The 18331-nt window shown below is 42.1% G+C and overlaps 1 protein-coding gene and 1 long non-coding RNA gene across 3 annotated transcripts in view; one reads left to right on the forward strand and one right to left on the reverse strand.

The window, feature by feature from the left end:
• Positions 1-395: 395 nt before the first annotated feature.
• On the reverse strand, positions 396-3110 carry LOC119154290. Its single transcript, XR_005106424.1, has 2 exons — positions 2502-3110; positions 396-1512 (listed from the first exon to the last, which is right to left on the reverse strand). It is a non-coding gene; the product is annotated as an uncharacterized LOC119154290 (long non-coding RNA).
• Positions 3111-3128: 18 nt separating this feature from the next.
• Positions 3129-18331, forward strand: part of SOX6 (SRY-box transcription factor 6) — a 372748-nt gene continuing 357545 nt past the window's right edge. For both annotated transcript variants that reach the window (XM_037401650.1, XM_037401652.1), the window contains exon 1: positions 3129-3223. The gene's annotated coding sequence lies outside the window, so the exon portion shown is untranslated. The remainder of the gene's footprint in view (positions 3224-18331) is intronic.

Below are 18331 nucleotides of genomic sequence, written 5' to 3' on the forward strand. Positions count from 1 at the left end.
TGCAGCGCACATCCACGCGCATTTGCATACAATACCCAAGAAGTCCTCTTTTTCTGCCGCGGAGAAGTTGCAGCTCTCTGGCGCTGTGTGTTACATCTGTAACTTAATTGATCACACAGGGGAAGCAACAAGCTGGAGAGTATTACTTGCGCTCCGCCTGGGAGTGTGGACGCATCTCTGCGGTGTCCTGCCCCAGCCAAGTGTCATTTTCTGCGTAGGACTTTCGCGAGTGCAGCAAGATGCTTCCCCCGATTTGGAGCTAGGTGGGCGGTTAGATTTATCTGATGCCTTAATTATCTCTTGTCCCATTACCGCCTCATACTTAATAAGGAGGACGCTACATTTGAGGAGTGGGCGTTGGGTTGTTTGTGGGTTGTGGTTTTTGGTTTTTTTTCCCCTTCTCCTGTTTGTTTCTTGAAAGAAAAAAACTTCCAATAACAAATTGATGGGGTTGCAAACTCGGGGAGGATAGTTCGTCCTTGTATTCTGATTACATCTCTTTTCTTACAGGGCTCTTTTTTTTTTTTTTTTTTCGCGCGCCAAAGCTACTAGTTGTGCAAAAAGTCAAGGTGTTTCCTTTACTTGCAGCAGGTTTAAATGTGTCAGAAGGAAAGTGTTAGTGACCAATCGCTGGAATTCTTTTAATTAAAGATTAAAAAGGACATAGCAGTATCTGGAAAGGCAGCTGTTAAATCCATAGCCCAGATAACTGTAGCAAGGTGAATACTTTGAATTAGCTGAACGCAGGTGAATACAAACTCAGTATTTACAATCTTACAACTTACCCCCTGTCTCCGAATTTCAGTATTTTACTACCTTTTATTAAAATTGAAAGAATGCATGAAAAAGAGCTGCTATGCCCTTACCAGCTAATTTGATGATAAAGCTTTGCTAGGTAATTTTAAAGTTATGTGTCAAGGTGTTTGCTGCTTGCCGAATAGAACTTGATTGCTCCTTTTATTGTAGTGGAATTGCCAAAAATATTGTATCAAATAGATCCGCTGTTCCAAGAGGTTCTGACTTAAAACTCATTTTCCCTGGACTCGACTTAGAGGGACGATAGTACCTCGGATAGCAAGGTAGAGGATGCAATGCGCCCGACTCCAGCAGTGTGTTGAGTTTTACAGCTTGTTAATAAGATGAAATAGAGCCAGATCAGATCAGTCCTATGCCATCACGTTAATGCTCAATTTTCATCACGTCCTTATGAAGCGAGGTTCATTCGCAGTGGTGCTGAGTATGCTTCTGGGTCTAACCTATTCCGCAGTTCCTCCACTACTTGGGAGTGGAGGAAAGCGAAATCAGGCTTTCCTCTCGTCTTTTTGGCCTCTGCAAGTTATGAAGCTATTTTAAAATTAAAAAGTTTCTCTGTTACTAACTGTTCCAGGCGCCTTCTGGAAAATGGGGAGAAAGTGCCAAAAATACAGAGATGAATCAACAACTTCTCTCTCTCTCTCTCATTTTGTGGGCTTGAGGTTGCTTTCCGCACTCCCATCTTAACAACAGTTTAGCCTAGGTGTGAATAATATCAAAAGAGGGAGACGTTAGCTTTGCAGCGCTGTTTGCCCACCTGATCTGCGGGCCCCTGACAGTTTGAAAGACTCTTTTATGTTTACCTTTGGAATGTAAAAATACAGCAAAGAGACTTTCTTGGTTTTGCAGTACTCTGTGCCATTGGTTTATTTTCTCCTCAGCTCCTTATAGTTTTCCCTTTTTTCTCCCAGATTTCCGCCCCCCCCCCCCCCCATTAGCACTTCCAAGGGAGCGTGAGTTCTTAAATTGGTATTCAAACTGATATTCAAGTCCCTATCTGTTGCCTTTTGGTAGGCAGAGAGAGGGGTATTTATATATCGCCGCTGCAAAAAAAAGTCTCGTCGTCTCCACGAGAATCCCAACTTCAGCTCGGGTCCCTCCTAAGTAATTTTTTCTTCTCCGACCATACCTGACTTTCCCTTTTTACCTTTTTGTTGAACGCACCACTAGTTTGCGGACTCCGAGTGCCTTCTCCTTCCACCTCTCGTCTTCGTCTCCCCTGGGTCCCTGTAGCTGGACTCCCATCTCTAGTGTAATTTATACTTTACATTTCATCTGGTTTTTACCCCGACCGGGCTGTGGGACCGAGCTCCTCAGAGCCACATTTATCAACTGTCAGTAAGCGCTTGCTGAGCGCTTTCCTCCCCGTCCCCGCTTCCCTACCAGCCCTTCCCATGCCCTGCAGATCGTCTCTCTTCCGCGGCCCCCCCCCCCTTTTTTTTTTTTTTTTTTTTTAATTGGTGAGCAGGAGCCCGGTGGGACTTGGCGTGTGGCTCCCCACGCACTCGCCGGGAAGCGCCGTGCCGGGCGGGGGAGGGCCGGCGTGTAACACGCCGCTCCCCCCCGGGCAGCCCCGGCCCCGCGAACCGGCTCTCCCGGGACCCCCCCGCTCCCCCTCCTCCTTTTCCGGCCCCCGCCCGCTCTCGCCGCCCCGCCCTCGCACCCCCTCCCCGGTAACTTTCTAGTACCTTTCCTCACCACTCCGGGCAATCAGTGGTCATTAGAGGAGAGAGGTTTAAGGTTTCATTTGTCTAATAGCAATGTGAGTGGTGATAGCTTCTCGGGGATGCGGCTGGCAGCCTGGGGTGATTTCACTTTCTGTTTTGTGCTCACTTTCTCCGCAGTTGTTGCTTTCCCCGCTTGCTCTCAGTCTCTCACTCTCTCTCTCTCTCTCTCCCCCTCTCCCTCTCTCTGTGTTGTCTCATCTTGCCTGTGCTGTCTGGGCGGGGGAGCCCTGCCTCCTTTTGCCTTCCTCAGATCAATGCCCTGGCCACTCACTTTCTGATGTTGCACGACGGGAAATGCTTTGAATACTTACGACATGGCCGCTCACATTGATTGCCAAGATTGACAGCAGTAACCATCGCCTTCACTTGTTTCAGGAGGAAAAAAAAAATAATAATGAACCTGATTGTAACCAAATCTCCAGGCAACCCATCCGCAAACTTCTAACGATCGGGATCCTGCACATCCATGGCCCGGAGAAACACCAGCAGACTCTAGTTCATTTATTTTATTTTATTTTACCGAATTACTACCCAATTATTCCTCTTTCTTTCTCCCCTTTTCACCTCCTTCCTTTTTTTTTTTTTTTTTTTTTTTTTTTTTAATGAAAATTACCGAAGCGCGTTGCAAAAAAAAAAAAAAGGAGGCTCTCCCAGTGCTTTGTGCCACACTGGATCCCGAGGAGGTAACCAGGAAAAAAAAGCCCTATTGTGTTGTATACCTGTTGTTTGCTGTGGTGTGTAGTGCTGCGTGGCTTGGTGGCGGTGGTGGTGGTTTAATGGGTTTTCGCTGGATTTATGTCGCTTTGCAGGAGAGAATCCGGTTCCTCCTGCGCTGTCTTTAATGGGTTATTAGTTGCAATTGAGTGAAGCAGCAGCGTCCGGAGGTAGATCTGTTGTTTAGCTTTTAACATTGCTGAATTCGCCCCTTCCCCTCGTCTCCTCCTGCACGATTATTTACTTTATACCACGAGGGTGTTGTTGGGTTTTTTCTGGGTTGTTTGGTTTGGGTCCCGTCCCCCCCGTCCCGTCCCCGTCCCCCCCCCCGTCCCCCCCCCCCTTTAGGGAGAAGTAGTTATGGTCTCGTCCCCGTGCGAGTTTCCGGGGCTGTTTGAATCCCGAGGTTTCCGAGACGTTAAGGGACCCCAGTACCTTGAAATCACAACACTTTCTCATCCCTCCCGAGTACAGTTTATTTTAAAATGTAGTGACAGATCAGCGTTGTATTTTAAGATCACCCACGGCAGGCGAACACATGGTGCGGGAAGATACTGTACGTAAGGAACTAACACGAGAGGGAGAAAGAGAGAGAGAAAGAGGAAAAATAAAATCCGAAATCAATCCTTGAGAGCAGAGGCTGCTGTCAGTGCTCCGAAGTGCTCGCGTGGGTTTCCCTTCACGGATAACCCCCAAAGGCACGGGATGGAGAAAGGTGACGGGAGTTTAGTGGTGCTTTTAAATTCTCCGTTAAGTTTGAGGTGGGTAACTGCTTTGAAGTTCGCCACAAATGAGTGCTATCCACGGCGCATGGAATGATACAAAGCTCCCGGAGCGGAGGTGGCAATGCTGGCGTTGGCCACGCCGCGGCACTGTCCCCAGCACTTGCGGCTCTCTGCCGGCGCCTTATCTCTCCAGGCAGAGGGTTTGGATAAAGTTATACTGAAAACTTTAAAATTGATATCGCGCCCTAATTTGTGATACACAAGGAGGGGGGAAGAAAGCAGTCCATCATCAGAGAGCTCTGTTTACACCCGGGGAAGGGGAGATGTGTGCCGCTTTGTGGCAACGTTCGACTGGGGATTTCTTGCTGCCTTAGCTCTTTGCCGGAGGTCATGCAAATCGACCTTAAAAGAATGCATAAGCCATAAATTAAAATAAACCCTTAGCCAGGGGCTGATCCATAAGTAGACAATACCTAACCTGGACAAAACGGCTTCCTTTGCGAGCTGAAAAAAAGAATAGTGCCTAAACTAAATGCAAAGTAAGTTTTCAGGAAGTATTTAATTTACTATTATTATTATTATTATTTTAAAATAAAATAGTGGCAGTTGCAACAAGCTAGCGCAGCTGTTTACAGACGGTGCTGTAGGATACGAGTAAGGCAAGGTGTGTCTGGTGGAGAGCTTGCTCTTTTCCTGGCTTTCACTACCTTCGAAGCGGTTTGTTTTTTGATTGGGATTAAGAAGCCTCTTTAACCGTATAATCAATTTAATGTTTTATCTCGGATATTGCTGAAGAGTTTATGAACAAATCTGGGTTGCCTGCAACTGTCACATGCGCGCACACAAGCTGTGTCTGTATATAATAGTCTCGGGGCTTGTTTTTTTTTCCCGCAGTTTTTGACAATTGTTCCATTCATGATCCTGAAAGGAATCATCAGTGGGAGCTAATGAGTGTGCCTCTGCGGCTTGCCCCTGCTCCGGGGAGGAGCGGGCACCGGCGCTGCCGCCGAGCCCGCTCCTGTAATGCATGCACGCGTGTACCGGCGGCGGGGTCGCCCCTGCGTGAGCGCGGCTGTGTGTAGATACGTGAGAGAGAACATATAGGCGTGATGTGAGCAGGTACTTCCACGCGTGCATTAACAACTGAGCTGCCAGAGAGTTGCTCCTCTGCCGAGAGAGCTTCCTAGCTCCCGCTCCGAGTTGTGTTGGAGGGCGTTGAGCAGTTAACCGGCTTTGCAGCAGGGGCTGTGTGCTTGAGCAGAGCAGGGCCTTGAGGTCAATCAGAAGCACTGATCATATCGATTTGATTGCTGTCTTTGCTTTCTGTGGACCGTTTCACGGTGGTGTTTGGTGGTGTGTTTTATCTTTTTTTCTTTTTCTTTTTTTTTTTTTTTTTTTTTTTTCCCTGAAGGACGGGAAGGAGTGAAAGTGGCAATGTGAAAAGACAATTAGTGTTGTGTCTGAGTGGTGGTGGGGGGGGGGCTACAGGGAAAGTCAGCCTGGTGGGAGCCTGGGGACGACAGATTAGTTCTGTCCTAGGGGTGTTTCCCAAAAACACAGACGGTGAAACTTTCTGTGATAAAGTAATATATCTTTGCCTGCTGTTTGCAGATAAGGTATATGTTTATTAAGCTAATTTAAATAGCCTTCGGCACATGAGCGGCACTTTGTTCCTACTGTTTTCTTCTACCCTCATTTTAACATTTTTGGTATTTCCATCTTCAGCGCTGATCGTGAGGGCAGAAGAAGAGTTTTATCCAGTCGTCACACAGAGTTTGAAGTCCAAAAATTAACGAATTTCCCTTTCTGTAATCGTGTAATGGAGTAATTTTGAAACCTGTTTTGAGGCTTTGACTTGACTTGACTTGTTTTATTGACGTGCTTGTGCCCACTCATTTAATTAAGCCATTATACCATAAAGTAAATAATAAGAATGAATGTGAGATATGTGCATGTAGTCTGCCATTATATACAAATATTTCCCTGGAAGAGACACTTTAAAAACTTTTTTCAGCACACCATGATTCTTTGGCAAGATCTTATTGCAGGTTTTTGTTTTGAGCCAGGATATTTCGTGTGTTTCTGTGCTCACGATGTTATATGCACACAACGCTTGGAATATAATCAGCAAGCGTACCTAGCAGCTCATTCTAGTAAAACTAAGAAATAATTATTTATAGTGAGTACATTTAAAAGAAAATAATGAGGTCATTTGCAGTATGCTGCAGTTTGAAGTAGCTCGACACCTGGCAGAAACTACATACATGATTTCTTCAGACTCTGCACTATCCATAACTTTTCCTTATAATACATTCTTGTGTTAAGTGAGAAAGGCTGTTTGTAAAACAATCCCCTGGCTGGTTCCAGTGTTGGGTGAAGCTGATCCTGTAATGGCATTTTGTTTTGAACAGTTGCTGTAGTTGAAGTTCCCTCATAAGGTAAGGTGGCACTGGGTCTGAAAGGAGGTCCAAATGCCACATTTATAATTAGACTGCCAATTCAGCACATTGTATCTATTGCTATACAGGGATATACTGCTGTGTCTGGTCTCTCAATAGACTGTATTCAGAATTAGCCAATTCAACTGCTTAAACTTTGGAGTCAAATTTAGAATAGGCAATGAGAGAAGGAAAGAAAGAAAACAATAATGCTTTCTTTTTTCCTCAGCTAGCTATTAAAAGCCAAAGAATATACGGAAACCAACCCAGGCACTGCACTTGGAATCAATGCACCAAGCGCAGCCTGGCCAGCCTCGCCTGCAAAACCATTTTGAAGCGCGCTTCTCCGGGGGGAGGGGAAGGTGAGCCCCGGGCACGGCTCCGAGCGCCGCTCTCCAGGCCGCTTCCCTGGCCGCCGCCGGGCTCCCGCGGCTGGGGGGCGTGGGGGCCGGGGCCCGGCGGCAGCGGCGGTCCCGTCCCGGCCGGGGCGAGTGCCCCGCTGCCGCCGGCTGGAGCGGCCGAGGCCCCCCGGGCTCGGCCCGGCCCCCGCGGCCACTCGCGCCGCGCCGCCGGCTCCCTGTGCGGGGGCGGGGGAGGGACGCGGGCCGGCCCTCCGCGCCCGCGGAGCCGTGGCGGCCGGCGGCGGGGCTCCCACCCCAGCGGCGGGCGGGGGCAGCCGGAGCCCCGCGGGGAAGCAGCGGCCGGGCGACCCTGCGCCTCACAAGGGACGGCGGGCTGCGGGCTCCGGCTGCTGGCGTCTCGCCGCGTTGTCCCCGGATTTACGGTTCCTGGCTCCTTTTCTCCTGTCATACTTCTTGTTTCGCTCACTCAGATTTCTCCGGCCTCCTCCCCTAGAACTTTAATTCATTCAGCGATGAGCATGTAAGAGGCCCTTTGGTCTGCAGTCTCGCATCCTCTGCTAAATGCATTATTTCCTCTCTCTTCCTTGCCGTTCATACTCTGGTGGGAGACTTTGCTGGGCTGCTTCAAGGCTTACTTGGTTCCCTTGGTTCCCTTTTCTGCTAGATCATAGGGTGCAAACCAATGCCATGTGTATAACATGTAACATAAAGGGAGTGAGACAGATGGCTGTCTCTCCCTGCACGTTACGGATTCTCTGCTGAACTTATGTAACTCTGCTTCTTTTTTTCCTTATTATGTTTGCACACTGGTGAAAGCGAGAAGAGAAGCAAAGCAAGCCCATCAGTTTCCTTCCTAAGGCCACTGGTGCCTGACTTGCAGAAAATAATAACTGATGTCCAAAGTTAGTTGCCTTTACTTGTCAATTTGATTTTGTTCGTAAGTGGGAACTGCCAGTGCTTGTTCCCTTAGCCAGTGGTTTTTAATATGTGGCCAACAATTGTTCGTGGTCACTTCCAGCTGAACTTCTTTTGCTCAATGGGAAAAAAAATCCCTTTGGACATGTTTTTTGTGTCTTTGACAGTATTTTTAGTCACAAGTACCCATGTATGTCTGCGGTTCTTAGAGGCCTTGGAATATCTTGTGGTAATAAAGGCCAGAGCTTTGCATGATGATAGCAAAAAAAAAAAAAAGTATTTTTTTTTCTCAGTGGGCATTAGAAAATGTCTTTAGTCATCTTATATCTGCTGAACACTGTAGTCACCTTGGGAGATACCACTTCAGGAAGCACACCCGTTAATCTTTTACACTTGGTTTGAGTTCCCCCTTAAAAGTGTATAGATTGCACTTAAAAGGCTTCTGTCAATATATTTATTTATTTCATTAAACAAAAATTACCTAGGAAAGAGAACCTGCAATGCCCTTTTCTTTATACCCTATACAATGGGCTGATGTGTATTTTGTTTTCATAGCATGACTTTAAAGATCAGCAGGCTGGTTTGGCAGAGGTTGTGTGTAATGACTAATGTTTTAGAAGTTACGTAAATAGTGGTGTTTGTGTATATATAAGCTATGTCAACTGAAGTGATACAACGACATATTTGTAAAACATTTCAGTTAATATAGTAAATCACAGAGACAGAGCTTTGAAACATTTCTGCATGATGTCAGAACCTGCAAGAGAAGTACTGCTCTATGATGTGTTCGGTAGTTCACGTACAGCTTATTCGTCAAGTAGCAGCAGAACACGAAGGTGTATGTTTCGAGTTTGTGCCTTAGAAAGCCGATTTCTATTCGTCTCTTTCACTTTTTGTGTAACTTCTCTTTACTCTGTTTTCTGTTTTTTCCTTAGGTAGAACAGCAAGATTGGGAACTTTAGGGGACTTGTTACCAAACCGCAGAAACTCAATTTCCTTTTATTTAACATGAGCTATTCACTATTTTTGAGACACATGATTCTACCACAGTATTTATTGATGTATCATTACAGGCCATGACATCATATTGTGAAAAAAACAAGATATGGTAAAATCCTATCATTAGTAAGGTTGTGTACAGGACCGGTGTGATATCTATATGAAATACATGTATATTTATTTAGATGTAGTTCTGTGCAGAAGGGCGAGAGCTGATAGATGTATGTGCTGGAAAGCAGCCGATTTCTACAGTGATAAAACTGGATAATTACATGTTCCCAAAGCCTTTTCAGCACAGAAGTAGGTGTTCTTTTAAAACATTATTCTGTGGCAACAACAAATATTTGTGACATCATTGTGAGAGATTTCCTGCCAATTTTTAGTTTACTGTCTTTCAGAAAGTCTAGAGTTCTTTGGCACTGGTGAAACTGCTACACGTACCCATCGTATATTCAAGTATTCAGTGAAGTTTTAAATAATTCTCTTTCAATTAGTACAACAGGAACCTGAAAAATGGATTTTCTCTTAAAGAAACAAGAATCAGTACATAGACATTTCTTTCCTCCTCTTGTATATTTTAAAATACTCATATCAGTTTTATGTTTACTGCTTTGTCTCCTTAAATTAAGAAGAAAGAAAACAGTATCCCAAGTTTGAAAATCATTGCTTGGAAATTAGTTTAATCAAATATATTTTGAGCCTTGTGAATTGGAAAGAGTAATATAAAATTAGATGTATTGGTGAACGAGGTTAATCAGAGTCATTCATTTATGGCGGAGAATAAATATCTATCAGTCGATGTTTTTTTGAAGTCAGACAAAACATTCCATCAAGTTAATGTCTTTAAGGGTATCATATCGGAGAGAGACAGGTACTAGAAGTGATAAAAACCAGATAACCTGCAACAAAATGATTTACAGATGGGTCATTATCTTCTATAGAGAGGTTACACAGATCATATTCTTTATAAAAAGAGAAGGTAGTTCTATAGTGCTAGGAGAGTTATCTAAATAGGTCTGAATATTTAATTTTTTTTTCTAAGTGACTGCTAGAATTTGTCAAAGAAAAAAATATTAACCTTCTTACAGGCAGTGTATTAATGTAAGGTATAGAAAACTACTGGGTTTGTATTTTAAGTACTCTTTATGTTTATTTTACCTGTTTGATAAAGTAAAGCTTGGGAAACATTTTGCTTCTTGCTGTGTGAACTTTGTAGTGCATACCTTTAAAATACACACAAAAATGTTACATACAAATTTAAGAAAAAAAAAGCTGGAAAGTTTGATGTTAGTGATTTGTTAGATTTCAGAACCTATTTAATACAGCAAGTGGCTAAGTTGCATCTTTTCTATCAGTGGTAAGACAGGATGTCATTTAAATATTTTTGCTTTCTTGAGCTAGACAGAAAGGTGTACAGTCAATTGTTTTTCCAGTTGCTGGTAGACTGACATAAGGCAACAGGAAACTGTAAAATCTCAGAGGTGTAGTATTGATTTGATTCCTAACTGCAAATCCTTCATATCATTGCTCCAAATATCTAACTTTACACCAATATTACCCATTCTTTTTATAGTGACACCATGCTTAGTAAAAAACTTCTAAGCACTGAGGTCAGGTGTTGAGATTGGATTCTAGTTTATTTTTTATGAATCAGATAAAGATTTCTGTGCATGAGACCGTATGTGAAGATGAGAGAACAAGAACATTTCCATATCAAAGGCAATATATCTGAGGCTGCATAGTAATTAAAATGCAGTGGTTTGGACTCTGTGCACTAGCACTTACGCAGAGCGTTACTGGGACCTTGTGCAGCATGCAGGCGGTTGTCTCTTGCATACTTCTAGAAATATACTTATAATTTTGTACAAACATTTATGCCAGTCCACACTTTTCTGTGGATAATTTGTATTTCATCCAAACCATTCAAAGTAGAAGTTATTTTTTGAGCAACCCACTCATTATGGCTTTTGTGCATCAACTATTTTTATTCTGGTTGTTTGTATTTCCTCTTACCAGAATGATGGCTTGTTTATAGTTGTATTTTTTTGTGTGTTTCTCTAAGACCCCTTCCATATACCACTGAAATTTTACTACTTGCTTGAAATATCTTGTATCAGAAACAAAATTACTAATATCTTTTCAGATTTATTGAAGATGGTGTGATCTCTTACATACCATACTTTATGGCAAATTAAATGCATGTGCTGGAACATATTTTTAACGAAACAATACATATTTACTAATTCCAACTAACTATTACACAACATAAGGAGAATTAATATCTTACTCCAAGGGCCTGCTGATGTGGGAAATTTGACATAAAATACTGCAGGGCACTCCATATCTGGACACTCTTTTCTGGAATGAATGTGACTTTAATTCCTGAGCAGATCACCCTGGTGAGGAGCTGTTCCGGAAGGACTGCTGTTGAATTGTTTACTTCATGGACTGTATTGGTCAGTGTCCCAGTGCGGAGGAGGCAGTGAGTGCTGCAAATTTCCTCATTACTCATAGATACTCGTTCTGCAGAGGCTCTGTCCATTAATGCTCCAAAACTATCGAGGTGAAGCTTTTAGGAAGTCTTCATATTTAAACAGATGTTTGCACTGTGAAAGGATTGTATTACAGCAATCTTGCAATCTTGCTTCGTTTTGTCTAGTTTTAGTTTACAATTGATGTATGAATACGTGAGTGCTTCGAGCTAGAATATCACACTTTCAGAGATTGTTCTGCACGCTTTTTACGTCTGTATTATTGTTGTGGACAGGCTTGTTAAAATAAGTTCCTGACCATTTGTGGTTAGTAAAAACCCGTAGTATTTTTGCACAGGCAGGGGGGTTAACCTCAATGTCATGGACTAATTCCAGCTAAGGTAGGATGTAGCTGCCCATCTACTTTCTTCTTATAGTTTTAACTGGCTCAGTTAATCCTCACTCCCTTTCCTCAGTGTGGTAGAGTAGCGTGCTAAGGATGCTTGCGGCATTCTGCCTCAGAAGTACCAAACCCAGCTATTGAAGTCATAGGTGGAACTAGACCATGATTCACATTTTGGGAGCTTTCTGGGTAAGAGGGATGCCAGGTGCCTGATTGGCTTATTGTTATTAGAGTGAACACTTAGAAGGATGTATATATATGTTATTTGAACACTGAGCTATTTCAAAGGAATATTTTGATGTAATTTGATATTTGACAGATTCTCATCTGGAATAAGCCAGTGTAACTCCATTTACTTAAGTGGAAGGGTGCCATTTTACACTAGCCATGAGTGCATTCCTTAGGACATCATGCAGATCTTTCTGGAATCAATGCAAAGACCTTTCTGGGACTGTGCTGGGAGGGGGGTTGCATGTGAAGGTCCTGTTTGCAGAAAATAACTTGGTTTCAGTGAGGGTTGAATCAAGTTGGTCTACGTCATGTTGCTTGTGAGTTCAGAATGCCATTAACAGGAATTCAGCTCATGTAAACTACGTATTAGATCAACCGTCTCTCCATATCTAATCTTCCAGCAGGTCTTCTGGTATAGTGTATGCTGTGTGTGGGGATTCTGACTGCTGACTTCCTGTGACAGTGGAGGCTGTGGCTGTGCATTTTCCTTTTTTCTTTCAGTCACATCTGATGTGCTGCGAGCAGATTATCTTCCTGCAGATCCCTTTGTATTTTTCTTCTGCTTAGGGACTCACATAGGCCACTACAGAAAGAATGAACTTTATTCAAGCTTTAGTGCAAGTATATGTAGATGTACACATGCCAATTTTTTATGTATGCAAGTAGACATGTTTCAACATATTTTTAGTAGTATTTTTGTTATGTAGTGCCTACGATTGAGATTTTGTATCCACTTCTGGTTTACATTCATGCATTTTTATGTTCTACTATCTGTGTCTATTCTCATTGTTTGCCTAAAAGGTCAAAGATGAATTCTAGGAAAACCCTTTCATGCTTTCTGGTTGCCTTCTATAGGCTATATAGGTTCCCATTATACTACCTGTTCTTTCCACATAGAAATTATGGTACCTGTGGTATTTCTCTTTGAAAGTAACAATGGAATCTTTTCATTTTTTTCAAAACAAGTTAGATATGATCAGCTTTTCATCTTGATTTCTTGAGCTAGAGGTAGTTAACTGGTGTTGGGATGGGATGATGTCTATGCAGGCTGTGAGGAGTAAATTTAGAGAAGTGTAGGGAGATGGAAAAATGTGAAACAGAAGAGATCAAGAAAGAAAGGTATTGCCACCTAATGTTCTAGAAAAAGGAGTAAGATAAAACATATTCTCATTCCTGCTGAGCAGTAGTACAACAGATCTTTTCTACCCTTCTTAGTGGTGTTACTTGTACATTTTGATCACTCTTAAAATACCTCAAGTTACAAATCTTTCAGCATACCTGCCAGAGAAAAAAGGAATGTTCCTATGCTAGAAGATCAGCCTAGATTTAAAGCGCTAGGTGGGCAATCACTTTACTGCATTAAGGTGGAAGAATGTACTAATATTGGCCATTCTGGCATCTGGCTACTTTGGACATGGAGAGCAGATGCCTTTCTGTTTCAAAGCTATATTGTTGCTGCAGGTAAATAAATCACAGGCTCCCTTTGTTCTTCAAGAATGACTTCCACAGGTTGTGGATATGTTAGGTTATGCGTTATCATACCTTCAGGCTTTTGCACCATATGCATGATGCTCCTGAGGGATGGCGAGTTTCAGGTAGCCCCAACTAGGCATGATAATCTTAACTTTGCACCCTTTGCTGCCTCTGTGTATGAACTCATATAGACCAGGTGGAGTCAGTTCAGGTGTGTGTCTGTGCCCACCCACAATACTCAACCTAGACTTCAAGTAGTCAAGCAGTTAAGTGGGCCTTTGTTCCCTGGTTTGCAGATCTTCCCTCAGCCTTTGGTGAAAGCCAAAAAGGTTTCCTTTTCTTCCTTGCTTGTGTACACAGCCTTTCCTTGTGATTCCTTTTTACCCCTTAGTCAGTGAAAACTCTCCTTATTAATCTTCACCATTGACTCTAAGCAATAATGATTCAATCTGTAACGTTTATTTTAAGAACAACAAAAAACTCTAATTAGGGATGGTAGTGGAGATACACCGGCATGTATTTCAGTGCAGATATAGTGCTATGCATTTTATGGGGTGAATGGGTGTGTCCACTAACAGTTGATTTGAAAACACCATTGCACAACACTGTGATGGAATGGGATCAAATTACAGACCCAAAGTCATGATGATGGTGTAAATGTGAAAGGCTTTGAATGTTGTGAGTGTAACATAGCCTTTTCAGGGAAAGGGAAAACGTGGACAGGAGAGAGAAGGTAGTTGGGGGACCTAAAGAGTAATTACTGAGGATTAGCTGGGGTTTGTAATTTATGAAGTCCTCGTCTGGACAGGTTGAATTCAGTTTTTAATGATGTGAGTATATTAAATAACATAACCAAAAGCAGGAGGAAATTGTTTTGCTGAATCATATGTAAGGGTGATATCTTCTAGAAGTGTGAACTTCAAGGCACAAAGTATTGCTGATTCTACTTCTGATGGATTTTTTTTTTTTTTAAATTTTTTCCCCCATTCAAAGTGGCACAGAAACACCTAAGATAACAAATAAACCAGTAAGAGAGAAATCCAGCCCCAAATTGTTTTTGATTACTGCATTCCTTTTGTGGAAGACTCTGTCTCAGTAATTCAGCATGGGATGATTAGATAAAGGTGAACACTTGTTTCCCCTCACACGTCTAAGCATGGCTCCCACATGATACTTCCTGTCTTTCACATATTGTCTCTTTAGTATCGATAGCAACTAGATGTGAATCAGCATGGCATCTGCTAGTTTGTTTTCAGCTGACCGGGCTAAACAGCACATATGGAATTTATCGCCAGGAGGCTGTGACCTCATCACAGACAAGTGGCATTCCCACAAGTAGGTAATGAAGCACCCCTATTGAGTGTAGCTGAAGTCCAAATCCTCACTAGAGTTATTACATATTCAGTTTAAATGGCTCTCCCAAACTTTAAAGCTGTCCCTTGCTTTTTTGAAATCCACTCACTGCTGTAGCTGGAACAGCAGCTGTCACTGGTCTGTGCCGATGCCACACTGTGCTGAATTGGGCCTTCTTGGAAGTGTGTGGGAGAGAAGAAGGGATGGGAAAACAAAGGGAGAGGAAGAGGAGGGGAAGGGATATGAAAGGACAAAGAAGGGAGGGAAGTGTGAATGTGTTGAGCTGAATAGTAACTGTAATGCCCTTACTGCTGTTGAATGTGCATAGATAATTTCTCTAATCAGATAGTATTTGCTAATAGCTTGATACATTTCAATTATTAAAATTTCTCTATATAGATGATGTAATGTTGTTTTTTTAAGAATATGCAGTGCTTAAAAACGTCCTTTTTAGTGCTTACTGTATTTGGGACTGAACTCCCTATTCCTTTTCCGATGCTCATCAAGTTGTTCATAACAAATACTTTGGGATACAAGTTATCTGTCCTTGCTGTCTGAGAAAAAGTAGGCTTCTGGGGAAGATTGGAGTGGACTGATTTGGTCATTTTTGTATTTTTTAGTGAGTGTACATATATATTATTTATATGAACAGCTCATGATTAGTTAGCATGAATCTTAAACATTTTGTGTTTTACTGATCCTTCTAACAACTGCTTGATAGCAAATATTGTTGAAAGGATTTACAGATTCTGAATGATCAGTATAAATTAGTAATCCCAATATACTTGCACACCAGTTTGTGGTCTGAATGTTGAACGGGAAATGAAATTGTATTTTATTTTGATCTTTGTTAGTAATGAAGGTTTGAGACTAGCTAAAACCAAAGGAGAAATGAAATAGGTGATTTAGAACCTGAAGTTAGTCAGTTTCTGTGGATGGGAAGGAAGGGCGAATACTTGAATGAGAGGAAACGAGAGGGGGGAAAAGGAAGAAAGTGGATAGGGTGAGAAGCGAAGAGACAGGAAAAAAAAATAGGATGTGTGGGGGCAGACCAGCATTAGTGGATGCAGCCTTTCAAGGCATACTTAATGACTTTGTTCTCCTTCTTCACCCTATACTTATCCACTTTCCAAGAAACTGAGGATGAAATGTCAAAATCGGCATTTCTGTCACTGACAATCAAATGGAATATTAATTGAGCTTAGAGTGGGAGTAATGACTGAACAGCTGTTGATAACTGGGATGTATAACCTCCAGAACTGGGAATACTGTGTTGTGTAAAAGGGAAAAGTAGTTTTTCTCAGCTTTCTGGAACGTTGTGTGGTTCTTGTACTTTTAGTGAGAGGTTTTTTTGGATTTCCTGTGATATAGAGTAATCTTTTCAAAGAACTAGACTATGGTCTACAGTCTTCCAGTTGCGTGTGTTGGGCTGAGCTGGGCCTGTTGCACCATGTTTAAATAACCAAGATGCAGGCTGGCCTGCTGGTTGTGTTGTAAGGGTAACAAATGGGAAGCTAGTCCAAAAATACAAGAAATATGAAGCTTTATGATAAAAGGCATTGAGCTGCTGAAACTTCCAGGGCAGGATCCATATATCCTCAGTGTCTATTCTAAGAATGTCCAGGGTTAGTAGAGACAACCATTACTGTGGATTGGTTGGAATTCTTGAGCATGTGAAAACATGCCGTGGCGCATTTCAGCTCTTTTTCTCGGTGAATGCGGTACACCAGGGTTCCCCATAGCGATGTTCTGTCTAGTTAAAGCTGCTAGATCATGGCAGTCGACGGTCCAATAATTGTAGGGTCACTCTAATACTGGTTATGCTTGTTCACTATTTCACTTCTGTTCCACAATGTAATATAGCTGTCCAAATGAGGCACAGCAGCCACCACACAAAATAGTCTTTCACAATTTGTTTTGAATCTTGTTTCAGACATAAAGGTACATGTGGTTCTTTCTATTCCCTTTAAGTTTCTCTCTGCAAATTCTCACTTCATTGATGTGTCAGTATCTTACTAAGCTTTTTTAAAATTCAGATTCTAATAAAATGCCTTTACTTGTATTTAAAAATATTTGGTATATCACTTTTTTTTGCAGTGAATGGGGCCCTGAAATAAATAAATAAATAAATAAAAAAGCAGAACATGAAACAACCGACCCCTTTTGCACACAGATAAAAGGCTGTTAAAATTAGCCATTACTTGTTTGATGTGAGAAATTAATTTATTTGCATTTTGCTCTTCTGCTGTTTTCCTTCTCTGAAAGCATGCTCGGTGTCACACCAGTTTTCACAGGTCACACTTGGGCCTCAGCCTTCTCATGGTGAATTCCAGAGCTGTGGTAAAGGCAATTGCTGGGTAAGAGATTCTCGTTTGCCAGAAGTCATTGACAGCCACAGGCTGCCTGCTCTCTGGTGCTGGAGCCATAATGAGTATGATCAGATGTGTGAAGAGCAGTTTGCCTCTTATCACAATTTTTGTATTAAAATAAATAGCATTGATGAATTGGATAGTTGGCATTTATTCCCGATAATTCAGGCAATGATGATTCTTAAAACTGAACTCAGCAGCATGTATTTTTTTCTCAGCCAGAGGAGCTGATGGGCTTTGGTCCTTCTTCTAGGCCTAAGGGAAAAATCTTCCCCCCTCCCCTTTTTTTTTTTTTTTTTCTTTTGGACACCTAGACCAAAAGAAAATGCTGCAATGGACCACAGGAATGGCTCCTGAGCCCTCATTCTTCTACCTGTAGTTATGAAAGAAGGCTAATTTGAATTTGTAATCTCTGAATGGTTCACATCTTTAGAATAAAGTTCAGAGTTATTGACTAAGGCAGGTAGAAAATTCGTTTGCTTTTGAGCTCTTTCAGGTCCAGCTGATAACATTCAGGGTTGAAGTCCTGGAAGATACCAAGTGCTCTGGTCCTAGTTCAGCAGGCTATATAAGCACATGCTGAACTGTAAAGCCTGTGAATAATCTCAGTCGGAATGAGACTATGTATGTGCTTAAAATTCAGCATGTAGTTAAGTACTTTGTTGGATTGGAGCCAGCATGCTTAGCACTTTGGAGGACTGAATCCTTATCCACTAGTGGAGTTTATATATTTTTTTAGTTTATGAATTTCCTCACTGACCTGCTCCTTTGTTTAATGGTCAGCCCACAACATGGTCAGGATTAAAAACTTCTGGGGCTTGTTTTGTCTAGAAGGCTATGGATAATCTCTGAAGGGAATGGCTCGTTTTTACATAGTTACTGATGCTAAATAAATATGTTCTTTATAATCAACTTATGTTTAATATGAAATCGCTAAGATTTTTGATCAGGAGACCAATGTTTGACCCAGATTTTATTTCTTCCTTTGTTTGGAACTATGTTGTTTATCTGCAGAAATTAATAATGCCTGTCTATGATTAGTATATCAAGTTCTGAAGATAAGTTATATTTGTTTATAATGACTTTTTCTGTTTCCAAGTTCTCTCTGCTTTCTACCAGCTTTTTTTCCTCATTCCAAAAAAGTGTTCTTCAGGCAGTAATTAGCAGTGGGCTTTATCTGAATTGAGATCTCTAGGCAGTTCTGTCAGATACTTGGTCTTGACTCAAAATGTCTTGGCCATGTAAGGTAGTGGTTCTAATTGTTTTTTAACTCCTCTCACCTGTTCTGCTACAAAGCATACTCTTGGCACTACCTCAATGGCGTTAGAATTACACCAG

This window comes from Falco rusticolus, chromosome 10 (assembly GCF_015220075.1).
Source record: "Falco rusticolus isolate bFalRus1 chromosome 10, bFalRus1.pri, whole genome shotgun sequence".
NCBI lineage: Eukaryota > Metazoa > Chordata > Aves > Falconiformes > Falconidae > Falco > Falco rusticolus.